Below are 9848 nucleotides of genomic sequence, written 5' to 3' on the forward strand. Positions count from 1 at the left end.
CTTATCAAATCAAGAAAGAATTAACTATGTTTTTCCAGATTTGCCAATATTAGGTGTTATGTGATCAAATCTTAATAACTACTCCCTCCGGATAAAAAAGAGTGTCCACTTAGTTTTTTTTTTCTTGAGTCAAAAAGAGTATGCGCTTATCAAATCAAGAAAAAATTAATCTTATCTTTCCAAATTTGCCCCTATTGAGTGTTATATGATCAAACTTAAATACCTATTTAATTAGAGACAGTTTAGTCAAATTACTTATTTTTGTCTAGGAGTTAGTATTTTCTTAAGGGGTGTATAAATGGCTAAGTGGACACTCTTTTTGATCTGGAGGGAGTATTTTTTAGGGACAATTTAGTCAAATTACCAATTTTTGTCTAAGAGTTAGTAATTTCTTAAGGGGTGTGAAAATTGGCCTAGTGAAAACTTTTTTTGATCCGGAGGGAGTAATATATTTTTATAATATAAGGCAATCTTACTAGTTCGGTTGCTTAACTACCTGAAATTTTACTTTGTTGGTGAGGGTTCGATTCCCCCTATAATTCCCTCCCCCATTTTATATATGATCATAAAATTGCATCATAAAAGATAAAAAAAACATTACGTTATTTTTAAACAAAAAAAGTGTCCAATAAAATGAAATAGAGAGTGCTTATTTATTTACTGTGGAGTATTTAAGAAAATGATTGGCTTTCATTTTGGATACTTCATTTTTTTGAACTTTCAAGGAAGTTTTCTGTTTTTTCATTTCAAGTTCTGTACGTGTGGTTAAAAAGTTAACACAATTATTCAATTTGGCTAAACCTGACTTGATTATACTTTTAGTATCGATTCTTTCATATATCCTTGGTAAGATTGAACTTTTTTTTATCTCGATAAATAAATTATTGAAAAATAGTTATGATTTAAAGATCTATAAACAAGGAAAGATCCCAAAATGGGACTCTATAAGAATGTGATAGAAACTATGAAGTGACTAAGGAAGCAATAAAAGAAAGGAAAGCTCCCATCTCCCCGTAAAGAAGGAGCTACTTTAGGAATTGAAAATCACCACCTTTCAAAAATGATGTAAATGCTTTAACCCTATTTTTTTTTTTAACATAATATACTGTTGTCAACAAGGAAGTTGAAAAATAAACCGTTGAACAACAGAGAGAATCAAGAAGCAGAACGCATGACATTGTGACTCAAATTCTGATAGCTTTGACCACTTGATCATATATTGTTCCTTCGGTTCTCATACGCTTGATTTTTATATACAAAATTTGCAATTTTAGTCTCTTAATATTGAGAAATTCGAATTTTAATCATAATAATATTTGACTAAACACATTTAACTTTCAATCAATTGAAATGTACGTTTTTTTATCCCTTTGCTTATGACTTTTCAAACATTTAACAAATTACATAGCATTACGTTATTTCACTGCCCATGTGTTATGCTACTGTTACTTGTGTTTAACTTTCCATCAATTGAAACGTACATTTTTTATCCCTTTGCTTATGATTTTTCAAACATTTAACGAATCCACTTCATTATTTTATTTCCCATGTGTTATGCTACTGTTACTTCATATTTTAGGATAATATAGTTCTAAAAATATTCTAAGTTTAACAAATTTCTTAAACAAAGGACCCATACCATTAATTTTAATAAATTGAAGGTTAATTGTGATAATATATCACCAAGGACCAAAATTAAAATTTACTAATAACTACGGGATCAAAAATGCTATTATCCCTTTTATATTATCACTTTTATAAAACTTAAAATTCAATTTAGTGATCACACAAAATAACCTTTTCAATTACATGACTCAAATTCTTCATTTAGGCTCCTTAAATTTGTTTACGAGGGATGTATGAAACATAAGAAATTGTGCTAATACCTATAATTAATAATATTAGATGGAAATTAGATTTTTTTTTATATTAAACTAGTGCAAATACGGCACATATAACGATACTGTTATAAATATTATTTATTGTTATGGATATCTATCTTTAGGAGAAATATTAGGATTAGTAACTTTGGATCAAATCACTTTTTCCCTATAAATATAGAGGTTCTCCTTCATTGTAAATAATTCCTCAAGAGAAATAAAGAATTTCCCTCTCTTTTCTCTTTCTTTATAATATTCTTGTTCTTACTTTATTATTTTATAACACGTTATCAGCACGAGCCTCTAACCAATTGAGATATCCACTTCAATCAAGTATGTTCTTACTAATAGAGTTAGTCAATGTTCTTTCAGACCCAGGTATGAACAGTTTCTCTAGAATAATAACATGATTCGCTAGATTGTTTAAGTTCCTTTTAGTTTTGCTGAAAAAACAGTAGGTACGTTCATATATCATCTAATCACTACAATTTCTATGTTTACACGAGCAAGCATGTGATGGTTACATCCGATTGTTTCTTAATTGATTTGCATCGAATATGAAAATAAGTAATCATTAGTAACTTTAGGTCGATGAAATTACGCTATCAATTTTAGAATAGCTGTACAACACAGAATTATTTAATTGTGCGGTTGTTTTGGATGAACTTTTATCCGACAAACGTGTTTACTGTTTCCGCAAAATAGGTTTCAACCCACTGTTATGGAAATTGGATTAACTATTACTTGAAAAGGACAAAAATATCCTGGAGGGATTAGATCTTGAATTTTGTAAATTCAAATTTGAAAGAATAAGATGACACCAGAAGTGATCATATTACACGTGCTTTATTGTAATCAAATTTGCTAATACGTGGAACTGGTAATATTTTTATAGGCTTGTGATCGCAATTAAAAATATGTTAGAGCAAAAATTTCTACATTATATATGTGCCTTAATTTGCTCATGAAGTAGCAATATCTTAAAAGAAATTTTAAGCAATCATACTTTTATAAGGTTAGGGCACACTTTGATGATTATGTTCCATTATTGAAGAATGAGAACGTTTGATAAACGTTACAAATACAGATCCATTCCCTGAAGTGAATGTGATGATATTTAGTAAAGATTATAAATACAGACGTGCTCTTGGTTGTGAAAATATCACGTCTCACCTCCAGAAGAGGTAGAATAATTCAGAAGAAATATTCTGAATATGTTATTCTTTACTGTTGAAGTAGTAACCTTTGAGATTTACTCCCGAAGAGGTAAACCTTTACATTTTCTCCCGAAGAGGTAAATTTTGAAATTTACTCCTGAAGTAGTAAGAATCAAAATTTACTCCCGAAGTAGTAAGAATTTAAAATTTACTCATGAAGTAGTAAAAGATTAAAATTTACTCCTGATGTAGTAGAATTTTAAAATTTACTCCTGCCGTAGTAAAATTTTAGAAATTATTATTGAAGTAGTAAATTCTTAAACTTTACTCCCGAAGTAGTAAGGTTTTGAACTTTACTAGTTTCATTCTGCTAAGTGAAAAGAGAAAATATTTACCACTACAAATTGCTTTATGATATTATATAGGTATATCTGCATGTTAATATGGTCTTTTACTTTTCGATGAAGGACTTTGCATTATGTTTACCTCTATCGAATTGGAATGGGTTTTGAAAGTATATTGTTTGAGTAATCATCTATTCATGTAGCATTTAACATCTTTATTACTTTAGTAAGCGAATATGATAGATCAAATCAAATTGCAATTAATTTTCTAATAAATTACTAGTTACATCTAATTTTAGTCGAATTATTTTGTCTTTGTTGTAATGGATCAAAATTTATCTTAGATGAATACAGTTGAGTTGAATTAAAAGTGGACTATGTTTTTCACTAAATATTTTGATATTTGTTGTTCCGTCATGCATAAAAATTAATTGCCTTCCTACTTGAATAGTCCACTGTCCCACATACTTTGTCAAGAGCAAATAACAAGAGATATACATGTTATTTTGTGGTATGAAGACATTACAGCACTTTCTTGTCATATGTCAAAATATATTAAATATTTTTAATATGAATCATTCCAAGGCAGATGAAAATACAACTTGTAGAAAAATGTCTATTATAATCACATTGATATAGCATGATTGATTGTTATTGATTCCCCTAAAGGAAATAACAAATTCATATATTTTTCTTGACCAAGGATGTAATATTTATGTGATCACTGCTAAGATACAAAATATTCATATGTTAAGAGTGAATCTTCCTGAAAGGGATGTTTGAAAAACTGAAGTTTAGAACATAATGTTTACTTTTCATTATTTATGAATTTATTATCTTTAAATGTAAATTCATTTACTAATTTCTTATATGACATCAGAAAGATCTAATAAAATTTTCTTTCATGACACCAGCAGTGCCTAAGCAATATTTGATCGTACAAAATTATTAAGGGCTCCAGAAGAGCTAGTTATTTATCTAGAAGATCATGGCACTAGTAGTGTCCAATATATGTGATTATGGAGAATAAATTAAAGGCTCCTGAAGAGCTTATATAGTATTATGTCATTCGTTGTAGATTGTAATATACAAAGTTCTTATGATAGAAACTCAAGTAGTAAACCTGAAGGTTACTAAAGTAAATGGCTATCATATTGAAGCTATAAATGATTGGAGGATTAACTATCTTGAAAATTATAATGGGTAAGAAATATGTATTTGAATGGTTACCCTCTTTATTCTCCAAATTGTACTATACAAATAGAAGCATGATGAATCACATGGTAAACCAGAAGTTTATTGGTACAAAAAATAATTCATGTCATAGTAAACCAGAAGTTTACTAAAACATATAGCACATGGTATGGTAAACCTGAAGTTTACTAGTATAAATAATTTTATTAGTCGGCATGAGCGGTTTGGCCATCCCGATTCAAATATGATGTGAAAATTAAGTATTTGACATATATTGAAGAACTAGAAGATTCTTTAAGAATTTATTTGTTACTTGTTCTTATGAAAAGTTGATTATACTGGCAAATGTTAGGATTAAATTCCCCAAATTCTGAAAAAAAATATAAAAGGTGAATATGGGCCCGTTCACCTGTTATGTGATATCTTAAATAGATGTATCAATGAGATGGTCACATGTGTGTTTATTGTCAACCTGCAGTTTGACATTTACAAAATTACTTGCTCAAAATAATTGAGTTAAGAGCACAATTTTCAGATTATGTAATCAAGACAATCCATCTTGATAATGCTAGTTTATATCCAAGCTGGTTTGGTGTTAAATGCCTCCACTAAATAGTTAAATCATTGCTTATGAGAACAAAACTTCATGTGTTGGTTTGACATATGATATATTGTATACAACATCACTTGTATGCTTGAGACCAATAAATTATGATAAATTCTCCCCTTCACAATTGGTTTAGGGTTAGGAACCATATATTTTCATCTAATAGTTTTTTCTGTGTGGTATACGATTAATTAATCTACCATGATGCATAAAGATGGATTCCCCCAAAGAAAATGGGATGTATGTTAGTTTTTCTAACATAACGAGGAGAGAATAAGCTGTTGAGGAATATGTTATGAATTATATATCATTAGTATAATCCTCATTCAAAAGATAATTCAACTCAAATGCTAGAAGCATTTGCTGACCCAAAATTAATTTCTAACTTCAGCTGCAAAATGCTCCTATTAAATTCATGTCCCTGGAGGACAGAGTCTAAAGCATGCATGAAGCGTGGTAGACTAATCGATTCCAAACGCAATAATCATTGAAAAGAAAGAGGAGCAAATGATTAATGATCATTATAAGGAGGCAATGTGCTCTTGAAGAGCCTACGACATAACACTTCATGAAACCTCATGAGAGGTTAGGTGCCTAAAAATAATAGGAGTGATGAGATCTCAATAAGTTATGTCACATTGTGAACCGATACAAATGGTACATCGTCGACGATATCTTTGATACAATATAGCGCAATATTGTAAAAGATTATGAGGATCTAAATTCTACGTCTATTAAAGCATGCTAACGTAGAGATTATTACCAAGTGAAATGATGCATTTTGGTAAGCGTAAAGCTTATTGGACCTGTTGTCTAGACACCAGAAGATATCACATCATTTAAATAGAAATAGATGTTGTCACAGCCTATATGAATTACTTGACAAAATTATATGAAAATTCCTGAAGAATTTTGAATGCCTGAAGCATATACAAGTTCTAGAAGTTTTGTTCATTATTCTTATATGAATTAAATCAAGCAAGGTGAATGTGATTTAATCACCTTAATGAATGTTTAATGACTAAGGGTCTATTTATCCCTACGTCTGTGGAAATCAAATCTGTCATATTGTTAGCGCAAGTTGATGACTTGAGAATTATTGAAACTCTTGAAGAGTTGTCAAAAGAAATAGATTATCTGCTGAAAGAAGTTGAAATGAGAAACTTGCAGAATCTTTTGGTCCAGAAGTGCCATATCTTCATGCAATGGATGCATTTATATATTTTGCTATGACTATGAGGGATTATGGTCATACGATGTTATTCTACATGACAGTCAAATCATATAAAGATAACATCTGTTTATAAAGCAAGTCAAGAATGCACTTGGAGTGATTTCAACAATACAACTTTATTCAAAGACTAAAGATGCAGCAACATACATAGCCCAACTAAAGAGTGAATTCATAAAAGGACAAAGCATATTTCACCGAAGTTGTTCTTCAAACACGAGCTCCAGAAGAATGGTGATATCGACATGCAAGAGATTTGTTCGAGTGATAATATGACTGATTTATTCACCAAGTCTCTACCAACTGCAACTTTCGAGAAGATGGTGCACAAGATTGAGATGTGAAGATTCAAGTTTTTTGATTGAAGTTCTCATCAGAGGTGTTACACCTCGAAAATTTTTTCGTTCATGCACAGTGAATTGATTGACGAAGGGCATGATGCATATGATGTTTTGATAAGTAAGAAATAATATTTAATGATTCTAAATGAGATTTCAAAGACATTGGAGGTAGGAGACGAAAGTTGTTAAGGAAAGCAAGGTATATGTTGTTTATTGGGAAAGAATTTCGAGTATCGAATTAATGATGGCTTAATGGCATTTTGGAGAAGAGTTATAATGTCCCTTATATTGGTAATGAAGTGTTAAGTAGGTGTTAAGAAGGACCCATAAGCCAAATATGGGCATAAGCCATCCAAAAGGGCGAGTTAAGGAAAACATTTTCGGATGATCTGGTTTGGAGGGGCCAAAACGCTATTATAAAGTTGGAATTTGGGAAAAAAACCACAGGATGAAAGTTGTAGATAATTGAAATAGCTTAAAAACCATATGTCGTGGGCCCTCACAGCATATCGGGATCAAACGTTATGGCCATTCTACGACGGACTATCTGAGCAGAAGAGTTCTACGGACCATTTGACGGTCTGTAGAAATTTTTGACGAACCGTAAAACATTTTTACGGTCCGTAAAATGGACCCAGACCAGCGTAAAACGGTCACAGAAACTCATATTTTGCTGGGCAATTTTACGGTCCATTTTGACGGTCCGTCAAACAGTTTGACGGTCCGTAAAAATGGGCGTAGAGTTGCCCGAAGGATCAGATTTCAAGCCATTAAAAAGAGGACCTAAGTTCATAAATTCATTTCATTTTCCACACCACTTCTCTCTAAGAACCCTCTAGAACCCACTCCAATATTCATCCACAAGAAAAATCAAAGGTAAATCAAGATCAACAACACAAAATTCATGGAACAAGGTGTATAAAACTTGATTGAAAGTTCATCTCTTTCAAGAAATCCCAAGGAAGGTGAAGAAGGGTTTTGGTGCAAAAGGAGGAATTCTACTCCAAGCTTGTTCCACTATCATTTGAGGTAAATTTCATGACTTTCCCATATTATTTAAGGTATTGGAAAGCTAGTATACCTGAATTGTAGAAAAGCATGGGAAGTGGGTCTTGAATGGATGAGATTATATGAAAATCATAAAAATGGATATGTTGAGATTACAAACACGTTATAAATGATATTTAAACCACGAAATAAGAATTAGATATGCGAAAACGCGATGATGAACCCTAAACCATAAATGTGAGTTAATTGGAAGAAAATGGTGAATTTTGCTAAATGTACATAAATGACGATTGTGGATTGTGATATTGTGAGTAATATTGTGAGTGTTGGGAGTTGAAATATGACATGGGAAAAGTAGTAGAAACGAAGGAAATGCTGCCCAAATTTTCCTAGAAATAGTAAGCACGTTTAAGTAATCGATTGACTAATGTTAATGCGACTTCTCTTGAAGGTAGAAACGTGAGCATCAAAGGAGAACAAGCAAGCGATAGAATAGTTAAACGTAAAAGGTATGTGAGGCTATTCCTTTCTTTCTATGGCATGAATCCGATGGTATGATTCTCCTTTCTCTACGTGAATTCTCTATATATATCCCGAAAAGTCAAGAGTCTATGATTATGAATAGCTATATGAGATAAGAGATATGTTATGAGTCCAATGATGATAAGCTTGAGTCTAAAGACTCTAGAGTTCATGTTATGGCATTCCTATAACGCTAATGATGTCGTATGTTGTATATACTCACCTCATACATTGTTCCCTCCGAGGTGAGGCAGAATACTATTAAGTTAAGTATGTCTTGTATTGTATACACTCACCTTATGTATTGTCCCTTCAAGGTGAGGTAGAACATTATTAAGTTACAGATGTCTGTTATGGCATACACTCACCTTATACACTACTTCCTTCATGGTGAGGCAGAATACTTGTAGATGTCCATAATAAAGTCGGGGGATCACGACCCTACGTCACCCTGACAAAGTATAGTTGTCCTTGAGTTCTTATGCATGTATTATGGTGAGTATATAATGATGAGCATATTATGATGATGATATTACACCGCTCCTATATGGACGGGCAGACATACACACCACTATAGTGGGCAGCTTATACCCCGGACGCGGGAGGCCTGGACGCAGGCTATGATTATCACACCGCTCCTACATGGACGGGCAGCTTATACATTATCACACCGTACCTATATGGACGGGCAGCTTATACATTATTGCATACATGAGATGATGATGATTATGAGTAAGTCAGCATGTGCTATTTCTTCTATAAGTTACAGTCATATACAATTGCGTCCTTATTGATGCTTCATTCATCTCATTGACGTATTTTCATTGTTATGCCTCTCATACTCAGTACAATGTTCGTACTGACGTCCGTTTCTTTGGACGCTGTGTTCATGCCCACAGGTAGACAGGAAGGTGAGCTTGATCCAGACTCATAGAAGCTAGCAGCTGATTTGAGAGCACTCCATTGTTCGGAGGTGCTTATGATTATCTTTTTGTATATATGTATTTTGGGCATGACGGGGTCTTGTCCCGTCCTTATGTTTAGCACTCCAGTAGAGGCTCGTAGATATGCAGTGTGGGTTAGATGGTCTCACGAAATGCTATTTAGTATAAATGTTATTTTGATGGCCAAGAGGCATATGTATATATATATAAGTATATATGTTTTATATGGAACATGACTTTCTTACGATTTGAGTATAAAAGTGATAAAAGAGTATTAAATGAGTATGATGAGACATAGAACGATTGGTGCTCGGTGGTTAGCCCCGGGTACCTGTCGCGGCCCCTAGTTGGGTCGTGACAAGAGGGAGTTAATACGCGTTGTACTCTTTTTCCCTTTCAAGGTTTTTGTCCTACTGGGTTTTTCCTTGTAAGGTTTTTAATGAGGCAACCAATGTTATTCTACATGACAGTCAAATCATATAAAGATAATATCTGTTTATAAAGCAAGTCAAGAATGCACTTGGAGTGATTTCAACAATACAACTTTATTCAAAGACTAAAGATGCAGCAACATACATAGCCCAACTAAAGAGTGAATTCATAAAAGGACAAAGCATATT

This window comes from Lycium barbarum, chromosome 9 (assembly GCF_019175385.1).
Source record: "Lycium barbarum isolate Lr01 chromosome 9, ASM1917538v2, whole genome shotgun sequence".
In the NCBI taxonomy this organism is placed as follows: Eukaryota; Viridiplantae; Streptophyta; class Magnoliopsida; order Solanales; family Solanaceae; genus Lycium; species Lycium barbarum.